This window comes from Epinephelus fuscoguttatus, linkage group LG14 (assembly GCF_011397635.1).
Source record: "Epinephelus fuscoguttatus linkage group LG14, E.fuscoguttatus.final_Chr_v1".
Lineage (NCBI taxonomy): Eukaryota > Metazoa > Chordata > Actinopteri > Perciformes > Serranidae > Epinephelus > Epinephelus fuscoguttatus.
This window is the reverse complement of record NC_064765.1, coordinates 37,327,024-37,349,438: the sequence shown is the minus strand read 5'-3', so window position 1 is coordinate 37,349,438 and position 22,415 is coordinate 37,327,024. Positions and strand designations below refer to the sequence as shown.

Sequence of the window (22,415 nt, the reverse complement as noted above, 5' to 3'; positions counted from 1 at the left end):
CTCTACTAACTCCTCCCATGGACCATGAGAGATCCATCAGTTAAGGTAATTCCCCTCCACTGTTGGCCACCAAACTAAATGTTTGTGCTTCAATTCTGAGGCAGATTTTGCAACAAAGAAGACATCGGCTGATTACCCAGGTGGTTTGAGCGGGATGCTAATGATGCCATAGTCATGGTTTCAATCCCCATACTGCCCTTAGATAAGAATCCATGTGTCAGGTTCTGAAACTATAAGCAATATATAGCTTTTCTTAATGACAATGGTTTGCTATCTTCTACGTGTCAGATAAACCCATGGAACTTTTTAATTGTATAAATTATTAACTTCTTAGGGAGCACATGACCTAACGGACCAGGCGTCTGACTTCAGATCAGACGGTAAAAAGTTTGAATCCCTTTTTGTTTGAAAGCTCTGGCCTGATTAGTAAAGAAAGTAGACATTCAATTCTCTAACAGTTCCATGCAACATGTGCAGTTTACCAATTAGTCATTCCCCTTTACCACCTCTTACCTGGAAGGTTTTCCCACCTCACTCCATATCCCAAATGGAGCTACATCCTTTTGTACTCTGTCTTAGCAGTTTGAGAAAAGTTTTACCACCAACAGACTTCAAAACATGGCCGGTTAGCTCAGATGGTTAGAGCGTGGTGCTAATAACGCCAAGGTCATGGGTTCAATCCCCATACTGGCCAATGACCAGAACTAATGCTTAATGAGCTCCATGGCTCAGTTTTCTCTACAAACATTGATATAAGAAGATTATTCTGTGGAGACCTTGGACATTAAGTCCACTCAGTCTCGCATGAGAAGCAAGGGGTCCTCAAGTTAAGGTGATTCCCCTGCACTGACACCAACCTGGGAAGCCGTTGCCTCAGATGGTTAGAGTGTGCTGCCAAAAACGCCAAGGTCAAGGCTTTATCCCCATACAGGCCAATGATTAAAAACAAATGTGACATTTCAACCTCCCAGGCTATGATGCAATGTTTGATAGAAGAAGGCATACGCTGCTCTGCGGAAAACAAACATTATGTAGAAGGTGGGTATTCGTTCCATAAAGTCTCTCATACGCGGTCTACCAATTCAGGTAATTTCCCCCCCACACAAGCTAACGAACCAGCAGCCATACAGTTTGCCGTTATGACAATGGTTAGCTATCTCCTACTTAGCAGCTAAACCATGGAACTTTTCAAGCATAAACACTAAATTTTGTGGGACCACGTGGCCTAATGGACAAGGCGTCTAACCGAATCAGAGCATTGAGGATTCCTGTTCCTTTGTGGCTGGAAGCTCTTGCCTGATCGGAAGAGAATGTAGGCATTAATTCTATTAACATTCCCACGCAATGTGAGTGATCCACCAATTGCATTAATTTCCTAATGCTAACTTGGAAGGTGACCCCACCTTACTAACAGTCCCAAATGGAGTCTCTTTTGTTCTGTTTTTATTTTGCTCCCAAAAAAGACCAAGAAACTGGCCAGTTACCTCTGATGGTTAGAGTAAGGCACTAGTAATGTCACAATCATGGGATCAATCCCCATACCAGCCAGAGATAAGAATCTATGTGTCATCACCTCCATCTCTCAGGCTCTGATATAAAGTTTGATATGAGAAGATGTATGTTGCTCTGCAGGAAAGAATTTTTATGGAGAATGTGGGCGTAACCTCCAGTGAGTCTCAAATGCGAGACTGACTGCCATCTACCATTCAACCTAATTCCCTCCACAGAAGCCAAGCTATATGTTTGTCTTTACTACACTGGTAAACTATCTCCTACTTAGCAGCTAAACCATGGAACTTTTCAATTTGTAAACATGAAATGCGGGACCACGTGGCCTAATGGACAAGGCGTCTGACTTGGATCAGAAGATTAAGGGTTCAAGTCCTTCGTGGTTGGAAGCTCTTACCTAATGAGAATACAATATAGGCATCAACTCTACTAACTCCTCCCATGGACCATGAGAGATCCATCAGTTAAGGTAATTCCCCTCCACTGTTGGCCACCAAACTAAATGTTTGTGCTTCAATTCTGAGGCAGATTTTGCAACAAAGAAGACATCGGCTGATTACCCAGGTGGTTTGAGCGGGATGCTAATGATGCCATAGTCATGGTTTCAATCCCCATACTGCCCTTAGATAAGAATCCATGTGTCAGGTTCTGAAACTATAAGCAATATATAGCTTTTCTTAATGACAATGGTTTGCTATCTTCTACGTGTCAGATAAACCCATGGAACTTTTTAATTGTATAAATTATTAACTTCTTAGGGAGCACATGACCTAACGGACCAGGCGTCTGACTTCAGATCAGACGGTAAAAAGTTTGAATCCCTTTTTGTTTGAAAGCTCTGGCCTGATTAGTAAAGAAAGTAGACATTCAATTCTCTAACAGTTCCATGCAACATGTGCAGTTGACCAATTAGTCATTCCCTTTACCACCTCTTACCTGGAAGGTTTTCCCACCTCACTCCATATCCCAAATGGAGCTACATCCTTTTGTACTCTGTCTTAGCAGTTTGAGAAAAGTTTTACCACCAACAGACTTCAAAACATGGCCGGTTAGCTCAGATGGTTAGAGCGTGGTGCTAATAACGCCAAGGTCATGGGTTCAATCCCCATACTGGCCAATGACCAGAACTAATGCTTAATGAGCTCCATGGCTCAGTTTTCTCTACAAACATTGATATAAGAAGATTATTCTGTGGAGACCTTGGACATTAAGTCCACTCAGTCTCGCATGAGAAGCGAGGGTCCTCAAGTTAAGGTGATTCCCTCCACTGACACCAACCTGGGAAGCCGTTGCCTCAGATGGTTAGAGTGTGCTGCCAAAAACGCCAAGGTCAAGGCTTTATCCCCATACAGGCCAATGATTAAAAACAAATGTGACATTTCAACCTCCCAGGCTATGATGCAATGTTTGATAGAAGAAGGCATACGCTGCTCTCGGAAAACAAACATTATGTAGAAGGTGGGTATTCGTTCCATAAAGTCTCTCATACGCGGTCTACCAATTCAGGTAATTTCCCCACACAAGCTAACGAACCAGCAGCCATACAGTTTGCCGTTATGACAATGGTTAGCTATCTCCTACTTAGCAGCTAAACCATGGAACTTTTCAAGCATAAACACTAAATTTTGTGGGACCACGTGGCCTAATGGACAAGGCGTCTAACTGAATCAGAGCATTGAGGATTCCTGTTCCTTTGTGGCTGGAAGCTCTTGCCTGATCGGAAGAGAATGTAGGCATTAATTCTATTAACATTCCCACGCAATGTGAGTGATCCACCAATTGAATTAATTTCCTAATGCTAACTTGGAAGGTGACCCCACCTTACTAACAGTCCCAAATGGAGTCTCTTTTGTTCTGTTTCTTATTTTGCTCCCAAAAAAGACCAAGAAACTGGCCAGTTACCTCTGATGGTTAGAGTAAGGCACTAGTAATGTCACAATCATGGATCAATCCCCATACCAGCCAGAGATAAGAATCTGTGTCATCACCTCCATCTCTCAGGCTCTGATATAAAGTTTGATATGAGAAGATGTATGTTGCTCTGCAGGAAAGAATTTTTATGGAGAATGTGGGCGTAACCTCCAGTGAGTCTCAAATGCGAGACTGACTGCCATCTACCATTCAACCTAATTCCCCTCCACAGAAGCCAAGCTATATGTTTGTCTTTACTACACTGGTAAACTATCTCCTACTTAGCAGCTAAACCATGGAACTTTTCAATTTGTAAACATGAAATGCGGGACCACGTGGCCTAATGGACAAGGCGTCTGACTTGGATCAGAAGATTAAGGGTTCAAGTCCCTTCGTGGTTGGAAGCTCTTACCTAATGAGAATACAATATAGGCATCAACTCTACTAACTCCTCCCATGGACCATGAGAGATCCATCAGTTAAGGTAATTCCCTCCACTGTTGGCCACCAAACTAAATGTTTGTGCTTCAATTCTGAGGCAGATTTTGCAACAAAGAAGACATCGGCTGATTACCCAGGTGGTTTGAGCGGGATGCTAATGATGCCATAGTCATGGTTTCAATCCCCATACTGCCCTTAGATAAGAATCCATGTGTCAGGTTCTGAAACTATAAGCAATATATAGCTTTTCTTAATGACAATGGTTTGCTATCTTCTACGTGTCAGATAAACCCATGGAACTTTTAATTTTATAAATTATTTACTTCTTAGGGATCAAATGACCTAACGGAACAGGCGTATGACTTAAGATCAGACTGTAATAAGTTTGAATCCCTTTTTGTTTGAAAGCTCTGGCCTGATTAGTAAAGAAAGTAGACATTCAATTCTCTAACAGTTCCATGCAACATGTGCAGTTTACCAATTAGTCATTCCCCTTTACCACCTCTTACCTGGAAGGTTTTCCCACCTCACTCCATATCCCAAATGGAGCTACATCCTTTTGTACTCTGTCTTAGCAGTTTGAGAAAAGTTTTACCACCAACAGACTTCAAAACATGGACGGTTAGCTCAGATGGTTAGAGCGTGGTGCTTATAACGCCAAGGTCATGGGTTCAATCCCCATACTGGCCAATGACCAGAACTAATGCTTAATGAGCTCCATGGCTCAGTTCTCTACAAACATTGATATAAGAAGATTATTCTGTGGAGACCTTGGACATTAAGTCCACTCAGTCTCACATGAGAAGCGAGGGGTCCTCAAGTTAAGGTGATTCCCCTCCACTGACACCAACCTGGGAAGCCGTTGCCTCAGATGGTTAGAGTGTGCTGCCAAAAACGCCAAGGTCAAGGCTTTATCCCCATACAGGCCAATGATTAAAAACAAATGTGACATTTCAACCTCCCAGGCTATGATGCAATGTTTGATAGAAGAAGGCATACGCTGCTCTGCGGAAAACAAACATTATGTAGAAGGTGGGTATTCGTTCCATAAAGTCTCTCATCGCGGTCTACCAAGACAGGTAATTTCCCCCCCACACAAGCTAACGAACCAGCAGCCATACAGTTTGCCGTTATGACAATGGTTAGCTATCTCCTACTTAGCAGCTAAACCATGGAACTTTTCAAGCATAAACACTAAATTTTGTGGGACCACGTGGCCTAATGGACAAGGCGTCTAACTTGAATCAGAGCATTGAGGATTCCTGTTCCTTTGTGGCTGGAAGCTCTTGCCTGATCGGAAGAGAATGTAGGCATTAATTCTATTAACATTCCCACGCAATGTGAGTGATCCACCAATTGAATTAATTTCCTAATGCTAACTTGGAAGGTGACCCCACCTTACTAACAGTCCCAAATGGAGTCTCTTTTGTTCTGTTTCTTATTTTGCTCCCAAAAAAGACCAAGAAACTGGCCAGTTACCTCTGATGGTTAGAGTAAGGCACTAGTAATGTCACAATCATGGGATCAATCCCCATACCAGCCAGAGATAAGAATCTATGTCATCACCTCCATCTCTCAGGCTCTGATATAAAGTTTGATATGAGAAGATGTATGTTGCTCTGCAGGAAAGAATTTTTATGGAGAATGTGGCGTAACCTCCAGTGAGTCTCAAATGCGAGACTGACTGCCATCTACCATTCAACCTAATTCCCCTCCACAGAAGCCAAGCTATATGTTTGTCTTTACTACACTGGTAAACTATCTCCTACTTAGCAGCTAAACCATGGAACTTTTCAATTTGTAAACATGAAATGCGGGACCACGTGGCCTAATGGACAAGGCGTCTGACTTCGGATCAGAAGATTAAGGGTTCAAGTCCCTTCGTGGTTGGAAGCTCTTACCTAATGAGAATACAATATAGGCATCAACTCTACTAACTCCTCCCATGGACCATGAGAGATCCATCAGTTAAGGTAATTACCCTCCACTGTTGGCCACCAAACTAAATGTTTGTGCTTCAATTCTGAGGCAGATTTTGCAACAAAGAAGACATCGGCTGATTACCCAGGTGGTTTGAGCGGGATGCTAATGATGCCATAGTCATGGTTTCAATCCCCATACTGCCCTTAGATAAGAATCCATGTGTCAGGTTCTGAAACTATAAGCAATATATAGCTTTTCTCAATGACAATGGTTTGCTATCTTCTACGTGTCAGATAAACCCATGGTAATTTTTAATTGTATAAATTATTAACTTCTTAGGGAGCACATGACCTAACGGACCAGGCGTCTGACTTCAGATCAGAGCGGTAAAAGTTTGAATCCCTTTTTGTTTGAATGCTCTGGCCTGATTAGTAAAGAAAGTAGACATTCAATTCTCTAACAGTTCCATGCAACATGTGCAGTTTACCAATTAGTCATTCCCTTTACCACCTCTTACCTGGAAGGTTTTCCCACCTCACTCCATATCCCAAATGGAGCTACATCCTTTTGTACTCTGTCTTAGCAGTTTGAGAAAAGTTTTACCACCAACAGACTTCAAAACATGGCCGGTTAGCTCAGATGGTTAGAGCGTGGTGCTAATAACGCCAAGGTCATGGGTTCAATCCCCATACTGGCCAATGACCAGAACTAATGCTTAATGAGCTCCATGGCTCAGTTTTCTCTACAAACATTGATATAAGAAGATTATTCTGTGGAGACCTTGGACATTAAGTCCACTCAGTCTCACATGAGAAGCGAGGGGTCCTCAAGTTAAGGTGATTCCCCTCCACTGACACCAACCTGGGAAGCCGTTGCCTCAGATGGTTAGAGTGTGCTGCCAAAAACGCCAAGGTCAAGGCTTTATCCCCATACAGGCCAATGATTAAAAACAAATGTGACATTTCAACCTCCCAGGCTATGATGCAATGTTTGATAGAAGAAGGCATACGCTGCTCTCGGAAAACAAACATTATGTAGAAGGTGGGTATTCGTTCCATAAAGTCTCTCATACGTGGTCTACCAATTCAGGTAATTTCCCCCCCACACAAGCTAACGAACCAGCAGCCATACAGTTTGCCGTTATGACAATGGTTAGCTATCTCCTACTTAGCAGCTAAACCATGGAACTTTTCAAGCATAAACACTAAATTTTGTGGGACCACGTGGCCTAATGGACAAGGCGTCTAACCGAATCAGAGCATTGAGGATTCCTGTTCCTTTGTGGCTGGAAGCTCTTGCCTGATCGGAAGAGAATGTAGGCATTAATTCTATTAACATTCCCACGCAATGTGAGTGATCCACCAATTGAATTAATTTCCTAATGCTAACTTGGAAGGTGACCCCACCTTACTAACAGTCCCAAATGGAGTCTCTTTTGTTCTGTTTCTTATTTTGCTCCCAAAAAAGACCAAGAAACTGGCCAGTTACCTCTGATGGTTAGAGTAAGGCACTAGTAATGTCACAATCATGGGATCAATCCCCATACCAGCCAGAGATAAGAATCTATGTGTCATCACCTCCATCTCTCAGGCTCTGATATAAAGTTTGATATGAGAAGATGTATGTTGCTCTGCAGGAAAGAATTTTTATGGAGAATGTGGGCGTAACCTCCAGTGAGTCTCAAATGCGAGACTGACTGCCATCTACCATTCAACCTAATTCCCCTCCACAGAAGCCAAGCTATATGTTTGTCTTTACTACACTGGTAAACTATCTCCTACTTAGCAGCTAAACCATGGAACTTTTCAATTTGTAAACATGAAATGCGGGACCACGTGGCCTAATGGACAAGGCGTCTGACTTCGGATCAGAAGATTAAGGGTTCAAGTCCTTCGTGGTTGGAAGCTCTTACCTAATGAGAATACAATATAGGCATCAACTCTACTAACTCCTCCCATGGACCATGAGAGATCCATCAGTTAAGGTAATTCCTCCACTGTTGGCCACCAAACTAAATGTTTGTGCTTCAATTCTGAGGCAGATTTTGCAACAAAGAAGACATCGGCTGATTACCCAGGTGGTTTGAGCGGGATGCTAATGATGCCATAGTCATGGTTTCAATCCCCATACTGCCCTTAGATAAGAATCCATGTGTCAGGTTCTGAAACTATAAGCAATATATAGCTTTTCTTAATGACAATGGTTTGCTATCTTCTACGTGTCAGATAAACCCATGGACATTTTAAATTGTATAAATTATTAACTTCTTAGGGAGCACATGACCTAACGGACCAGGCGTCTGACTTCAGATCAGACGGTAAAAGTTTGAATCCTTTTTGTTTGAAAGCTCTGGCCTGATTAGTAAAGAAAGTAGACATTCAATTCTCTAACAGTTCCATGCAACATGTGCAGTTTACCAATTAGTCATTCCCTTTACCACCTCTTACCTGGAAGGTTTTCCCACCTCACTCCATATCCCAAATGGAGCTACATCCTTTTGTACTCTGTCTTAGCAGTTTGAGAAAAGTTTTACCACCAACAGACTTCAAAACATGGCCGGTTAGCTCAGATGGTTAGAGCGTGGTGCTAATAACGCCAAGGTCATGGGTTCAATCCCCATACTGGCCAATGACCAGAACTAATGCTTAATGAGCTCCATGGCTCAGTTTTCTACAAACATTGATATAAGAAGATTATTCTGTGGAGACCTTGGACATTAAGTCCACTCAGTCTCGCATGAGAAGCAAGGGTCCTCAAGTTAAGGTGATTCCCCTGCACTGACACCAACCTGGGAAGCCGTTGCCTCAGATGGTTAGAGTGTGCTGCCAAAAACGCCAAGGTCAAGGCTTTATCCCCATACAGGCCAATGATTAAAAACAAATGTGACATTTCAACCTCCCAGGCTATGATGCAATGTTTGATAGAAGAAGGCATACGCTGCTCTGCAGAAAACAAACATTATGTAGAAGGTGGGTATTCGTTCCATAAAGTCTCTCATACGCGGTCTACCAATTCAGGTAATTTCCCCCCCACACAAGCTAACGAACCAGCAGCCATACAGTTTGCCGTTATGACAATGGTTAGCTATCTCCTACTTAGCAGCTAAACCATGGAACTTTTCAAGCATAAACACTAAATTTTGTGGGACCACGTGGCCTAATGGACAAGGCGTCTAACTTCGAATCAGAGCATTGAGGATTCCTGTTCCTTTGTGGCTGGAAGCTCTTGCCTGATCGGAAGAGAATGTAGGCATTAATTCTATTAACATTCCCACGCAATGTGAGTGATCCACCAATTGAATTAATTTCCTAATGCTAACTTGGAAGGTGACCCCACCTTACTAACAGTCCCAAATGGAGTCTCTTTTGTTCTGTTTTTATTTTGCTCCCAAAAAGACCAAGAAACTGGCCAGTTACCTCTGATGGTTAGAGTAAGGCACTAGTAATGTCACAATCATGGATCAATCCCCATACCAGCCAGAGATAAGAATCTATGTGTCATCACCTCCATCTCTCAGGCTCTGATATAAAGTTTGATATGAGAAGATGTATGTTGCTCTGCAGGAAAGAATTTTTATGGAGAATGTGGGCGTAACCTCCAGTGAGTCTCAAATGCGAGACTGACTGCCATCTACCATTCAACCTAATTCCTCCACAGAAGCCAAGCTATATGTTTGTCTTTACTACACTGGTAAACTATCTCCTACTTAGCAGCTAAACCATGGAACTTTTCAATTTGTAAACATGAAATGCGGGACCACGTGGCCTAATGGACAAGGCGTCTGACTTGGATCAGAAGATTAAGGGTTCAAGTCCTTCGTGGTTGGAAGCTCTTACCTAATGAGAATACAATATAGGCATCAACTCTACTAACTCCTCCCATGGACCATGAGAGATCCATCAGTTAAGGTAATTCCCTCCACTGTTGGCCACCAAACTAAATGTTTGTGCTTCAATTCTGAGGCAGATTTTGCAACAAAGAAGACATCGGCTGATTACCCAGGTGGTTTGAGCGGGATGCTAATGATGCCATAGTCATGGTTTCAATCCCCATACTGCCCTTAGATAAGAATCCATGTGTCAGGTTCTGAAACTATAAGCAATATATAGCTTTTCTTAATGACAATGGTTTGCTATCTTCTACGTGTCAGATAAACCCATGGAACTTTTTAATTGTATAAATTATTAACTTCTTAGGAGCACATGACCTAACGGACCAGGCGTCTGACTTCAGATCAGACGGTAAAAGTTTGAATCCCTTTTTGTTTGAAAGCTCTGGCCTGATTAGTAAAGAAAGTAGACATTCAATTCTCTAACAGTTCCATGCAACATGTGCAGTTTACCAATTAGTCATTCCCTTTACCACCTCTTACCTGGAAGGTTTTCCCACCTCACTCCATATCCCAAATGGAGCTACATCCTTTGTACTCTGTCTTAGCAGTTTGAGAAAAGTTTTACCACCAACAGACTTCAAAACATGGCGGTTAGCTCAGATGGTTAGAGCGTGGTGCTAATAACGCCAAGGTCATGGGTTCAATCCCCATACTGGCCAATGACCAGAACTAATGCTTAATGAGCTCCATGGCTCAGTTTTCTCTACAAACATTGATATAAGAAGATTATTCTGTGGAGACCTTGGACATTAAGTCCACTCAGTCTCGCATGAGAAGCGAGGGGTCCTCAAGTTAAGGTGATTCCCTCCACTGACACCAACCTGGGAAGCCGTTGCCTCAGATGGTTAGAGCGTGGTGCTAATAACGCCAAGGTCATGGGTTCAATCCCCATACTGGCCAATGATAAAAAACAAATGTGACATTTCAACCTCCCAGGCTATGATGCAATGTTTGATAGAAGAAGGCATACGCTGCTCTGGAAAACAAACATTATGTAGAAGGTGGGTATTCTCCATAAAGTCTCTCATACGCGGTCTACCAATTCAGGTAATTTCCCCACACAAGCTAACGAACCAGCAGCCATACAGTTTGCCGTTATGACAATGGTTAGCTATCTCCTACTTAGCAGCTAAACCATGGAACTTTTCAAGCATAAACACTAAATTTTGTGGGACCACGTGGCCTAATGGACAAGGCGACTAACTTCGAATCAGAGCATTGAGGATTCCTGTTCCTTTGTGGCTGGAAGCTCTTGCCTGATCGGAAGAGAATGTAGGCATTAATTCTATTAACATTCCCACGCAATGTGAGTGATCCACCAATTGAATTAATTTCCTAATGCTAACTTGGAAGGTGACCCCACCTTACTAACAGTCCCAAATGGAGTCTCTTTTGTTCTGTTTTTTATTTTGCTCCCAAAAAAGACCAAGAAACTGGCCAGTTACCTCTGATGGTTAGAGTAAGGCACTAGTAATGTCACAATCATGGGATCAATCCCCATACCAGCCAGAGATAAGAATCTATGTGTCATCACCTCCATCTCTCAGGCTCTGATATAAAGTTTGATATGAGAAGATATATGTTGCTCTGCAGGAAAGAATTTTTATGGAGAATGTGGGCGTAACCTCCAGTGAGTCTCAAATGCGAGACTGACTGCCATCTACCATTCAACCTAATTCCTCCACAGAAGCCAAGCTATATGTTTGTCTTTACTACACTGGTAAACTATCTCCTACTTAGCAGCTAAACCATGGAACTTTTCAATTTGTAAACATGAAATGCGGGACCACGTGGCCTAATGGACAAGGCGTCTGACTTCGGATCAGAAGATTAAGGGTTCAAGTCCCTTCGTGGTTGGAAGCTCTTACCTAATGAGAATACAATATAGGCATCAACTCTACTAACTCCTCCCATGGACCATGAGAGATCCATCAGTTAAGGTAATTCCCCTCTACTGTTGGCCACCAAACTAAATGTTTGTGCTTCAATTCTGAGGCAGATTTTGCAACAAAGAAGACATCGGCTGATTACCCAGGTGGCCTGAGCGGGATGCTAATGATGCCATAGTCATGGTTTCAATCCCCATACTGCCCTTAAATAAGAATCCATGTGTCAGGTTCTGAAACTATAAGCAATATATAGCTTTTCTTAATGACAATGGTTTGCTATCTTCTACGTGTCAGATAAACCCATGGAACTTTTTAATTGTATAAATTATTAACTTCTTAGGGAGCACATGACCTAACGGACCAGGCGTCTGACTTCAGATCAGACGGTAAAAAGTTTGAATCCCTTTTTGTTTGAAAGCTCTGGCCTGATTAGTAAAGAAAGTAGACATTCAGTTCTCTAACAGTTCCATGCAACATGTGCAGTTTACCAATTAGTCATTCCCCTTTACCAACTCTTACCTGGAAGGTTTTCCCACCTCACTCCATATCCCAAATGGAGCTACATCCTTTTGTACTCTGTCTTAGCAGTTTGAGAAAAGTTTTACCACCAACAGACTTCAAAACATGGCCGGTTAGCTCAGATGGTTAGAGCGTGGTGCTAATAACGCCAAGGTCATGGGTTCAATCCCCATACTGGCCAATGACCAGAACTAATGCTTAATGAGCTCCATGGCTCAGTTTTCTCTACAAACATTGATATAAGAAGATTATTCTGTGGAGACCTTGGACATTAAGTCCACTCAGTCTCGCATGAGAAGCAAGGGGTCCTCAAGTTAAGGTGATTCCCTGCACTGACACCAACCTGGAAGCCGTTGCCTCAGATGGTTAGAGTGTGCTGCCAAAAACGCCAAGGTCAAGGCTTTATCCCCATACAGGCCAATGATTAAAAACAAATGTGACATTTCAACCTCCCAGGCTATGATGCAATGTTTGATAGAAGAAGGCATACGCTGCTCTGCAGAAAACAAACATTATGTAGAAGGTGGGTATTCGTTCCATAAAGTCTCTCATACGCGGTCTACCAATTCAGGTAATTTCCCCCCCACACAAGCTAACGAACCAGCAGCCATACAGTTTGCCGTTATGACAATGGTTAGCTATCTCCTACTTAGCAGCTAAACCATGGAACTTTTCAAGCATAAACACTAAATTTTGTGGGACCACGTGGCCTAATGGACAAGGCGTCTAACTTCGAATCAGAGCATTGAGGATTCCTGTTCCTTTGTGGCTGGAAGCTCTTGCCTGATCGGAAGAGAATGTAGGCATTAATTCTATTAACATTCCCACGCAATGTGAGTGATCCACCAATTGAATTAATTTCCTAATGCTAACTTGGAAGGTGACCCCACCTTACTAACAGTCCCAAATGGAGTCTCTTTTGTTCTGTTTCTTATTTTGCTCCCAAAAAAGACCAAGAAACTGGCCAGTTACCTCTGATGGTTAGAGTAAGGCACTAGTAATGTCACAATCATGGGATCAATCCCCATACCAGCCAGAGATAAGAATCTGTGTGTCATCACCTCCATCTCTCAGGCTCTGATATAAAGTTTGATATGAGAAGATGTATGTTGCTCTGCAGGAAAGAATTTTTATGGAGAATGTGCGTAACCTCCAGTGAGTCTCAAATGCGAGACTGACTGCCATCTACCATTCAACCTAATTCCCCTCCACAGAAGCCAAGCTATATGTTTGTCTTTACTACACTGGTAAACTATCTCCTACTTAGCAGCTAAACCATGGAACTTTTCAATTTGTAAACATGAAAGGGACCACGTGGCCTAATGGACAAGGCGTCTGACTTCGGATCAGAAGATTAAGGGTTCAAGTCCCTTCGTGGTTGGAAGCTCTTACCTAATGAGAATACAATATAGGCATCAACTCTACTAACTCCTCCCATGGACCATGAGAGATCCATCAGTTAAGGTAATTCTCCACTGTTGGCCACCAAACTAAATGTTTGTGCTTCAATTCTGAGGCAGATTTTGCAACAAAGAAGACATCGGCTGATTACCCAGGTGGTTTGAGCGGGATGCTAATGATGCCATAGTCATGGTTTCAATCCCCATACTGCCCTTAGATAAGAATCCATGTGTCAGGTTCTGAAACTATAAGCAATATATAGCTTTTCTTAATGACAATGGTTTGCTATCTTCTACGTGTCAGATAAACCCATGGAACTTTTAATTGTATAAATTATTAACTTCTTAGGGAGCACAAGACCGACCGCACCCGGCGTCTGACGTCAGATCAGCCGGTACACAGTTTGAATCCCTTGTTGGTAGAAAGCTCTGGCCTGATTAGTAAAGAAAGTAGACATTCAATTCTCTAACAGTTTCATGCAACATGTGCAGTTGACCAATTAGTCATTCCCTTTACCACTCTCTTACCTGGAAGGTTTTCCCACCTCACTCCATATCCCAAATGGAGCTACATCCTTTTGTACTCTGTCTTAGCAGTTTGAGAAAAGTTTTACCACCAACAGACTTCAAAACATGGCCGGTTAGCTCAGATGGTTAGAGCGTGGTGCTAATAACGCCAAGGTCATGGGTTCAATCCCCATACTGGCCAATGACCAGAACTAATGCTTAATGAGCTCCATGGCTCAGTTTTCTCTACAAACATTGATATAAGAAGATTATTCTGTGGAGACCTTGGACATTAAGTCCACTCAGTCTCGCATGAGAAGCAAGGGGTCCTCAAGTTAAGGTGATTCCCTGCACTGACACCAACCTGGGAAGCCGTTGCCTCAGATGGTTAGAGTGTGCTGCCAAAAACGCCAAGGTCAAGGCTTTATCCCCATACAGGCCAATGATTAAAAACAAATGTGACATTTCAACCTCCCAGGCTATGATGCAATGTTTGATAGAAGAAGGCATACGCTGCTCTGCGGAAAACAAACATTATGTAGAAGGTGGGTATTCGTTCCATAAAGTCTCTCATACGCGGTCTACCAATTCAGGTAATTTCCCCCCCACACAAGCTAACGAACCAGCAGCCATACAGTTTGCCGTTATGACAATGGTTAGCTATCTCCTACTTAGCAGCTAAACCATGGAACTTTTCAAGCATAAACACTAAATTTTGTGGGACCACGTGGCCTAATGGACAAGGCGTCTAACTTCGAATCAGAGCATTGAGGATTCCTGTTCCTTTGTGGCTGGAAGCTCTTGCCTGATCGGAAGAGAATGTAGGCATTAATTCTATTAACATTCCCACGCAATGTGAGTGATCCACCAATTGAATTAATTTCCTAATGCTAACTTGGAAGGTGACCCCACCTTACTAACAGTCCCAAATGGAGTCTCTTTTGTTCTGTTTTTATTTTGCTCCCAAAAAAGACCAAGAAACTGGCCAGTTACCTCTGATGGTTAGAGTAAGGCACTAGTAATGTCACAATCATGGGATCAATCCCCATACCAGCCAGAGATAAGAATCTGTGTGTCATCACCTCCATCTCTCAGGCTCTGATATAAAGTTTGATATGAGAAGATGTATGTTGCTCTGCAGGAAAGAATTTTTATGGAGAATGTGGGCGTAACCTCCAGTGAGTCTCAAATGCGAGACTGACTGCCATCTACCATTCAACCTAATTCCCTCCACAGAAGCCAAGCTATATGTTTGTCTTTACTACACTGGTAAACTATCTCCTACTTAGCAGCTAAACCATGGAACTTTTCAATTTGTAAACATGAAATGCGGGACCACGTGGCCTAATGGACAAGGCGCCTGACTTCGGATCAGAAGATTAAGGGTTCAAGTCCCTTCGTGGTTGGAAGCTCTTACCTAATGAGAATACAATATAGGCATCAACTCTACTAACTCCTCCCATGGACCATGAGAGATCCATCAGTTAAGGTAATTCCCTCCACTGTTGGCCACCAAACTAAATGTTTGTGCTTCAATTCTGAGGCAGATTTTGCAACAAAGAAGACATCGGCTGATTACCCAGGTGGTTTGAGCGGGATGCTAATGATGCCATAGTCATGGTTTCAATCCCCATACTGCCCTTAGATAAGAATCCATGTGTCAGGTTCTGAAACTATAAGCAATATATAGCTTTTCTTAATGACAATGGTTTGCTATCTTCTACGTGTCAGATAAACCCATGGAACTTTTAATTGTATAAATTATTAACTTCTTAGGGAGCACATGACCTAACGGACCAGGCGTCTGACTTCAGATCAGACGGTAAAAGTTTGAATCCCTTTTTGTTTGAACGCTCTGGCCTGATTAGTAAAGAAAGTAGACATTCAATTCTCTAACAGTTCCATGCAACATGTGCAGTTTACCAATTAGTCATTCCCTTTACCACCTCTTACCTGGAAGGTTTTCCCACCTCACTCCATATCCCAAATGGAGCTACATCCTTTTGTACTCTGTCTTAGCAGTTTGAGAAAAGTTTTACCACCAACAGACTTCAAAACATGGCCGGTTAGCTCAGATGGTTAGAGCGTGGTGCTAATAACGCCAAGGTCATGGGTTCAATCCCCATACTGGCCAATGACCAGAACTAATGCTTAATGAGCTCCATGGCTCAGTTTTCTCTACAAACATTGATATAAGAAGATTATTCTGTGGAGACCTTGGACATTAAGTCCACTCAGTCTCGCATGAGAAGCGAGGGGTCCTCAAGTTAAGGTGATTCCCCTCCACTGACACCAACCTGGGAAGCCGTTGCCTCAGATGGTTAGAGTGTGCTGCCAAAAACGCCAAGGTCAAGGCTTTATCCCCATACAGGCCAATGATTAAAAACAAATGTGACATTTCAACCTCCCAGGCTATGATGCAATGTTTGATAGAAGAAGGCATACGCTGCTCTGGAAAACAAACATTATGTAGAAGGTGGGTATTCGTTCCATAAAGTCTCTCATACGCGGTCTACCAATTCAGGTAATTTCCCCACACAAGCTAACGAACCAGCAGCCATACAGTTTGCCGTTATGACAATGGTTAGCTATCTCCTACTTAGCAGCTAAACCATGGAACTTTTCAAGCATAAACACTAAATTTTGTGGGACCACGTGGCCTAATGGACAAGGCGTCTAACTTCGAATCAGAGCATTGAGGATTCCTGTTCCTTTGTGGCTGGAAGCTCTTGCCTGATCGGAAGAGAATGTAGGCATTAATTCTATTAACATTCCCACGCAATGTGAGTGATCCACCAATTGAATTAATTTCCTAATGCTAACTTGGAAGGTGACCCCACCTTACTAACAGTCCCAAATGGAGTCTCTTTTGTTCTGTTTCTTATTTTGCTCCCAAAAAAGACCAAGAAACTGGCCAGTTACCTCTGATGGTTAGAGTAAGGCACTAGTAATGTCACAATCATGGGATCAATCCCCATACCAGCCAGAGATAAGAATCTGTGTGTCATCACCTCCATCTCTCAGGCTCTGATATAAAGTTTGATATGAGAAGATGTATGTTGCTCTGCAGGAAAGAATTTTTATGGAGAATGTGGCCGTAAACTCCAGTGAGTCTCAAATGCGAGACTGACTGCCATCTACCATTCAACCTAATTCCCCTCCACAGAAGCCAAGCTATATGTTTGTCTTTACTACACTGGTAAACTATCTCCTACTTAGCAGCTAAACCATGGAACTTTTCAATTTGTAAACATGAAATGCGGGACCACGTGGCCTAATGGACAAGGCGTCTGACTTGGATCAGAAGATTAAGGGTTCAAGTCCCTTCGTGGTTGGAAGCTCTTACCTAATGAGAATACAATATAGGCATCAACTCTACTAACTCCTCCCATGGACCATGAGAGATCCATCAGTTAAGGTAATTCCTCCACTGTTGGCCACCAAACTAAATGTTTGTGCTTCAATTCTGAGGCAGATTTTGCAACAAAGAAGACATCGGCTGATTACCCAGGTGGTTTGAGGGATGCTAATGATGCCATAGTCATGGTTTCAATCCCCATACTGCCCTTACATAAGAATCCATGTGTCAGCTTCTGAAACTATAAGCACTATATAGCTTTTCTTAATGACAATGGTTTGCTATCTTCTACGTGTCAGATAAACCCATGGAACTTTTAATTGTATAAATTATTAACTTCTTAGGGAGCACATGACCTAACGGACCAGGCGTCTGTCTTCAGATCAGACGGTAAATATTTTGAATCCCTTTTTGTTTGAAAGCTCTGGCCTGATTAGTAAAGAAAGTAGACATTCAATTCTCTAACAGGTCCATGCAACATGTGCAGTTTACCAATTAGTCATTCCCCTTTACCACCTCTTACCTGGAAGGTTTTCCCACCTCACTCCATATCCCAAATGGAGCTACATCCTTTTGTACTCTGTCTTAGCAGTTTGAGAAAAGTTTTACCACCAACAGACTTCAAAACATGGCCGGTTAGCTCAGATGGTTAGAGCGTGGTGCTAATAACGCCAAGGTCATGGGTTCAATCCCCATACTGGCCAATGACCAGAACTAATGCTTAATGAGCTCCATGGCTCAGTTTTCTCTACAAACATTGATATAAGAAGATTATTCTGTGGAGACCTTGGACATTAAGTCCACTCAGTCTCGCATGAGAAGCGAGGGTCCTCAAGTTAAGGTGATTCCCCACTGACACCAACCTGGGAAGCCGTTGCCTCAGATGGTTAGAGTGTGCTGCCAAAAACGCCAAGGTCAAGGCTTTATCCCCATACAGGCCAATGATTAAAAACAAATGTGACATTTCAACCTCCCAGGCTATGATGCAATGTTTGATAGAAGAAGGCATACGCTGCTCATGGAAAACAAACATTATGTAGAAGGTGGGTATTCGTTCCATAAAGTCTCTCATACGCGGTCTACCAATTCAGGTAATTTCCCCCCCACACAAGCTAACGAACCAGCAGCCATACAGTTTGCCGTTATGACAATGGTTAGCTATCTCCTACTTAGCAGCTAAACCATGGAACTTTTCAAGCATAAACACTAAATTTTGTGGGACCACGTGGCCTAATGGACAAGGCGTCTAACTTCGAATCAGAGCATTGAGGATTCCTGTTCCTTTGTGGCTGGAAGCTCTTGCCTGATCGGAAGAGAATGTAGGCATTAATTCTATTAACATTCCCACGCAATGTGAGTGATCCACCAATTGAATTAATTTCCTAATGCTAACTTGGAAGGTGACCCCACCTTACTAACAGTCCCAAATGGAGTCTCTTTTGTTCTGTTTTTATTTTGCTCCCAAAAAAGACCAAGAAACTGGCCAGTTACCTCTGATGGTTAGAGTAAGGCACTAGTAATGTCACAATCATGGGATCAATCCCCATACCAGCCAGAGATAAGAATCTATGTGTCATCACCTCCATCTCTCAGGCTCTGATATAAAGTTTGATATGAGAAGATATATGTTGCTCTGCAGGAAAGAATTTTTATGGAGAATGTGGGCGTAACCTCCAGTGAGTCTCAAATGCGAGACTGACTGCCATCTACCATTCAACCTAATTCCCCTCCGCAGAAGCCAAGCTATATGTTTGTCTTTACTACACTGGTAAACTATCTCCTACTTAGCAGCTAAACCATGGAACTTTTCAATTTGTAAACATGAAATGTGGGACCACGTGGCCTAATGGACAAGGCGTCTGACTTCGGATCAGAAGATTAAGGGTTCAAGTCCCTTCGTGGTTGGAAGCTCTTACCTAATGAGAATACAATATAGGCATCAACTCTACTAACTCCTCCCATGGACCATGAGAGATCCATCAGTTAAGGTAATTCCTCTACTGTTGGCCACCAAACTAAATGTTTGTGCTTCAATTCTGAGGCAGATTTTGCAACAAAGAAGACATCGGCTGATTACCCAGGTGGCTTGAGCGGGATGCTAATGATGCCATAGTCATGGTTTCAATCCCCATACTGCCCTTAAATAAGAATCCATGTGTCAGGTTCTGAAACTATAAGCAATATATAGCTTTTCTTAATGACAATGGTTTGCTATCTTCTACGTGTCAGATAAACCCATGGAACTTTTTAATTGTATAAATTATTAACTTCTTAGGGAGCACATGACCTAACGGACCAGGCGTCTGACTTCAGATCAGACGGTAAAAAGTTTGAATCCCTTTTGTTTGAAAGCTCTGGCCTGATTAGTAAAGAAAGTAGACATTCAGTTCTCTAACAGTTCCATGCAACATGTGCAGTTTACCAATTAGTCATTCCCTTTACCACCTCTTACCTGGAAGGTTTTCCCACCTCACTCCATATCCCAAATGGAGCTACATCCTTTTGTACTCTGTCTTAGCAGTTTGAGAAAAGTTTTACCACCAACAGACTTCAAAACATGGCCGGTTAGCTCAGATGGTTAGAGCGTGGTGCTAATAACGCCAAGGTCATGGGTTCAATCCCCATACTGGCCAATGACCAGAACTAATGCTTAATGAGCTGTGGCTCAGTTTTCTCTACAAACATTGATATAAGAAGATTATTCTGTGGAGACCTTGGACATTAAGTCCACTCAGTCTCGCATGAGAAGCTGAGGGGTCCTCAAGTTAAGGTGATTCCTCCACTGACACCAACCTGGGAAGCCGTTGCCTCAGATGGTTAGAGTGTGCTGCCAAAAACGCCAAGGTCAAGGCTTTATCCCCATACAGGCCAATGATTAAAAACAAATGTGACATTTCAACCTCCCAGGCTGTGATGCAATGTTTGATAGAAGAAGGCATATGCTGTTCTGCGGAAAACAAATATTATGTAGAAGGTGGGTATTCGTTCCACAAAGTCTCTCATACGCGGTCTACCAATTCAGGTAATTTCCCCCCCACACAAGCTAACGAACCAGCAGCCATACAGTTTGCCGTTATGACAATGGTTAGCTATCTCCTACTTAGCAGCTAAACCATGGAACTTTTCAAGCATAAACACTAAATTTTGTGGGACCACATGGCCTAATGGACAAGGCGTCTAACTTCGAATCAGAGCATTGAGGATTCCTGTTCCTTTGTGGCTGGAAGCTCTTGCCTGATCGGAAGAGAATGTAGGCATTAATTCTATTAACATTCCCACGCAATGTGAGTGATCCACCAATTGCATTAATTTCCTAATGCTAACTTGGAAGGTGACCCCACCTTACTAACAGTCCCAAATGGAGTCTCTTTTGTTCTGTTTCTTATTTTGCTCCCAAAAAAGACCAAGAAACTGGCCAGTTACCTCTGATGGTTAGAGTAAGGCACTAGTAATGTCACAATCATGGGATCAATCCCCATACCAGTGTGACTGCCCCTGCTTGGCTGCGTGGGTTGGTTCAGTGGGTTGTCATGTTGTCTGTGATGAAGTAATTGGTGACATGTTGTTGTATTGTCTTTATCCTGAGGTAAACAGCTTATTGATTCATTATCCTGATCGCGAGAACCTGGGCCCGGTACGTGGACGGATATAAACAGTGCTGGCTGACGCCGCGTTCTCTCTCTCTCTATCTCGACTCTTCGCCAGCGCCCGTACTTCTGTTTGGCTTTTCTTTTAGGTTATCTCCACAACACCACACCTCGCATATTCGACAAGACGTCTGACTTCAGATCAGAAGGTAAAAAGTCTGAATCCCTTTTTGTTTGATTAGTCAAGGAAGTATACATTAATTTCTCTCACATTCCCATGCAACATGAGCAGTTTAACAAATGAGATCATTTACAGGAAAATGCATGCAAATACTTGTCTTATTTGTTGACAAATCTTTTAATTCTATTTTGTTGAATTTTACAAGCTGGTACTGCAACACACTGGGACAAACTGGAATTTTTTTCTTTTTTTTAATTCAAAGAAAAGAACAACTTTATGTGTTACATTTACGAGACTAATAGGGGAGAGTGGGGAGATTTGTCCCAGTGGGAGAGTTGTGCCACCCCTTGTTTCTTGAAAACCACAGAAGAAATTGGTCATGTGACCTCATATTTTTGAAGAGGCATCCATTTTACTCAGACAAGAGGTGAGCAGATTTAAGTCCAAAAAACAGGGGTTTTTTGCCATTCAAAGTGAATTTTTTATGATCATGGTTTACTGATTGTTGTGTCTGAACAATTATAGATAAGTTTGAAAACATTTCACACATGGGTTAGTGCTTTAGTAAGCTACAATATGAGGCTATATTGTTAGCATGATGTTAGCTCTAAACTGCTGGATGATACAAGTTTGCTAAAATTGTGGGGATGGGGTGATTTGTGCCAAAAGGCCTGGGTTAAGTTGTGCCAGTGGCACAACTCATCCCCACTGATGATTATGATTAACATATTATTTTATTGTAAGTATTGAATTATTTTATTTTATCACTACTATAACTTGATTTTAGACCTAAAGCCATTATGCCATGCCTTTACAAAAGCACAGACAGGGGTTCAACCCCTCTTACGGAGTTGGACAGAGCAGTGAGAGAGGTGCAGCAGGGGAAGGTCTGTAAATAGGCCTTGTTGAAGAAGATTGCAGCTTTTGAGACATCAAACACACTCTCTCTCTCTCTCTCTCTCTCTCTCTCTCTCTCTCTCTCTCTCTCACACCACACACACACACACACACACACACACACACACACTACTGGCCAGGAGTTGACATTTATGACCTGGAGCCTTCATTTTTAATTTCATCTTGTTCTTAACATTTTAAATAGGCCTTGTTGAAGAATATTGCAGCATTGACAAGTGGCATGTTGTGTTGTAGCCTGGTTTTGAGAATTGCAGTTGATTTTGTTCAGGTTTAACTTAATTTTATTCTGAAAATGTTAAATATTATGTAGACCTACTTCTAGCCTATATTTCATGTATTCAACATGTTATCTACTGCTAAAATTGGCATTTGATGTTATT

At 42.4% G+C, this 22,415-nt stretch overlaps 16 non-coding genes across 16 annotated transcripts; all 16 read left to right on the top strand.

Annotated features, from left to right (window-relative positions):
* Nucleotides 1–620: 620 nt before the first annotated feature.
* trnai-aau (transfer RNA isoleucine (anticodon AAU)) lies at nucleotides 621–694 on the top strand. Its single transcript has one exon. It is a non-coding gene; the product is annotated as a tRNA-Ile (tRNA).
* A 1,858-nt stretch (nucleotides 695–2,552) lies between these two features.
* On the top strand, nucleotides 2,553–2,626 carry trnai-aau (transfer RNA isoleucine (anticodon AAU)). The gene has a single exon. It is a non-coding gene; the product is annotated as a tRNA-Ile (tRNA).
* Nucleotides 2,627–4,477: 1,851 nt separating this feature from the next.
* On the top strand, nucleotides 4,478–4,551 carry trnai-uau (transfer RNA isoleucine (anticodon UAU)). Its single transcript has one exon. It is a non-coding gene; the product is annotated as a tRNA-Ile (tRNA).
* Nucleotides 4,552–5,678: 1,127 nt separating this feature from the next.
* On the top strand, nucleotides 5,679–5,751 carry trnar-ucg (transfer RNA arginine (anticodon UCG)). The gene has a single exon. It is a non-coding gene; the product is annotated as a tRNA-Arg (tRNA).
* Nucleotides 5,752–6,408: 657 nt separating this feature from the next.
* trnai-aau (transfer RNA isoleucine (anticodon AAU)) lies at nucleotides 6,409–6,482 on the top strand. Its single transcript has one exon. It is a non-coding gene; the product is annotated as a tRNA-Ile (tRNA).
* A 1,856-nt stretch (nucleotides 6,483–8,338) lies between these two features.
* trnai-aau (transfer RNA isoleucine (anticodon AAU)) lies at nucleotides 8,339–8,412 on the top strand. The gene has a single exon. It is a non-coding gene; the product is annotated as a tRNA-Ile (tRNA).
* A 1,850-nt stretch (nucleotides 8,413–10,262) lies between these two features.
* On the top strand, nucleotides 10,263–10,335 carry trnai-aau (transfer RNA isoleucine (anticodon AAU)). The gene has a single exon. It is a non-coding gene; the product is annotated as a tRNA-Ile (tRNA).
* Nucleotides 10,336–11,460: 1,125 nt separating this feature from the next.
* trnar-ucg (transfer RNA arginine (anticodon UCG)) lies at nucleotides 11,461–11,533 on the top strand. The gene has a single exon. It is a non-coding gene; the product is annotated as a tRNA-Arg (tRNA).
* Nucleotides 11,534–12,191: 658 nt separating this feature from the next.
* trnai-aau (transfer RNA isoleucine (anticodon AAU)) lies at nucleotides 12,192–12,265 on the top strand. The gene has a single exon. It is a non-coding gene; the product is annotated as a tRNA-Ile (tRNA).
* Nucleotides 12,266–13,392: 1,127 nt separating this feature from the next.
* On the top strand, nucleotides 13,393–13,465 carry trnar-ucg (transfer RNA arginine (anticodon UCG)). The gene has a single exon. It is a non-coding gene; the product is annotated as a tRNA-Arg (tRNA).
* Nucleotides 13,466–14,119: 654 nt separating this feature from the next.
* Nucleotides 14,120–14,193, top strand: trnai-aau (transfer RNA isoleucine (anticodon AAU)). The gene has a single exon. It is a non-coding gene; the product is annotated as a tRNA-Ile (tRNA).
* A 1,131-nt stretch (nucleotides 14,194–15,324) lies between these two features.
* On the top strand, nucleotides 15,325–15,397 carry trnar-ucg (transfer RNA arginine (anticodon UCG)). Its single transcript has one exon. It is a non-coding gene; the product is annotated as a tRNA-Arg (tRNA).
* A 654-nt stretch (nucleotides 15,398–16,051) lies between these two features.
* Nucleotides 16,052–16,125, top strand: trnai-aau (transfer RNA isoleucine (anticodon AAU)). Its single transcript has one exon. It is a non-coding gene; the product is annotated as a tRNA-Ile (tRNA).
* Nucleotides 16,126–17,979: 1,854 nt separating this feature from the next.
* trnai-aau (transfer RNA isoleucine (anticodon AAU)) lies at nucleotides 17,980–18,053 on the top strand. The gene has a single exon. It is a non-coding gene; the product is annotated as a tRNA-Ile (tRNA).
* A 1,128-nt stretch (nucleotides 18,054–19,181) lies between these two features.
* trnar-ucg (transfer RNA arginine (anticodon UCG)) lies at nucleotides 19,182–19,254 on the top strand. The gene has a single exon. It is a non-coding gene; the product is annotated as a tRNA-Arg (tRNA).
* Nucleotides 19,255–19,908: 654 nt separating this feature from the next.
* On the top strand, nucleotides 19,909–19,982 carry trnai-aau (transfer RNA isoleucine (anticodon AAU)). The gene has a single exon. It is a non-coding gene; the product is annotated as a tRNA-Ile (tRNA).
* Nucleotides 19,983–22,415: the final 2,433 nt, after the last annotated feature.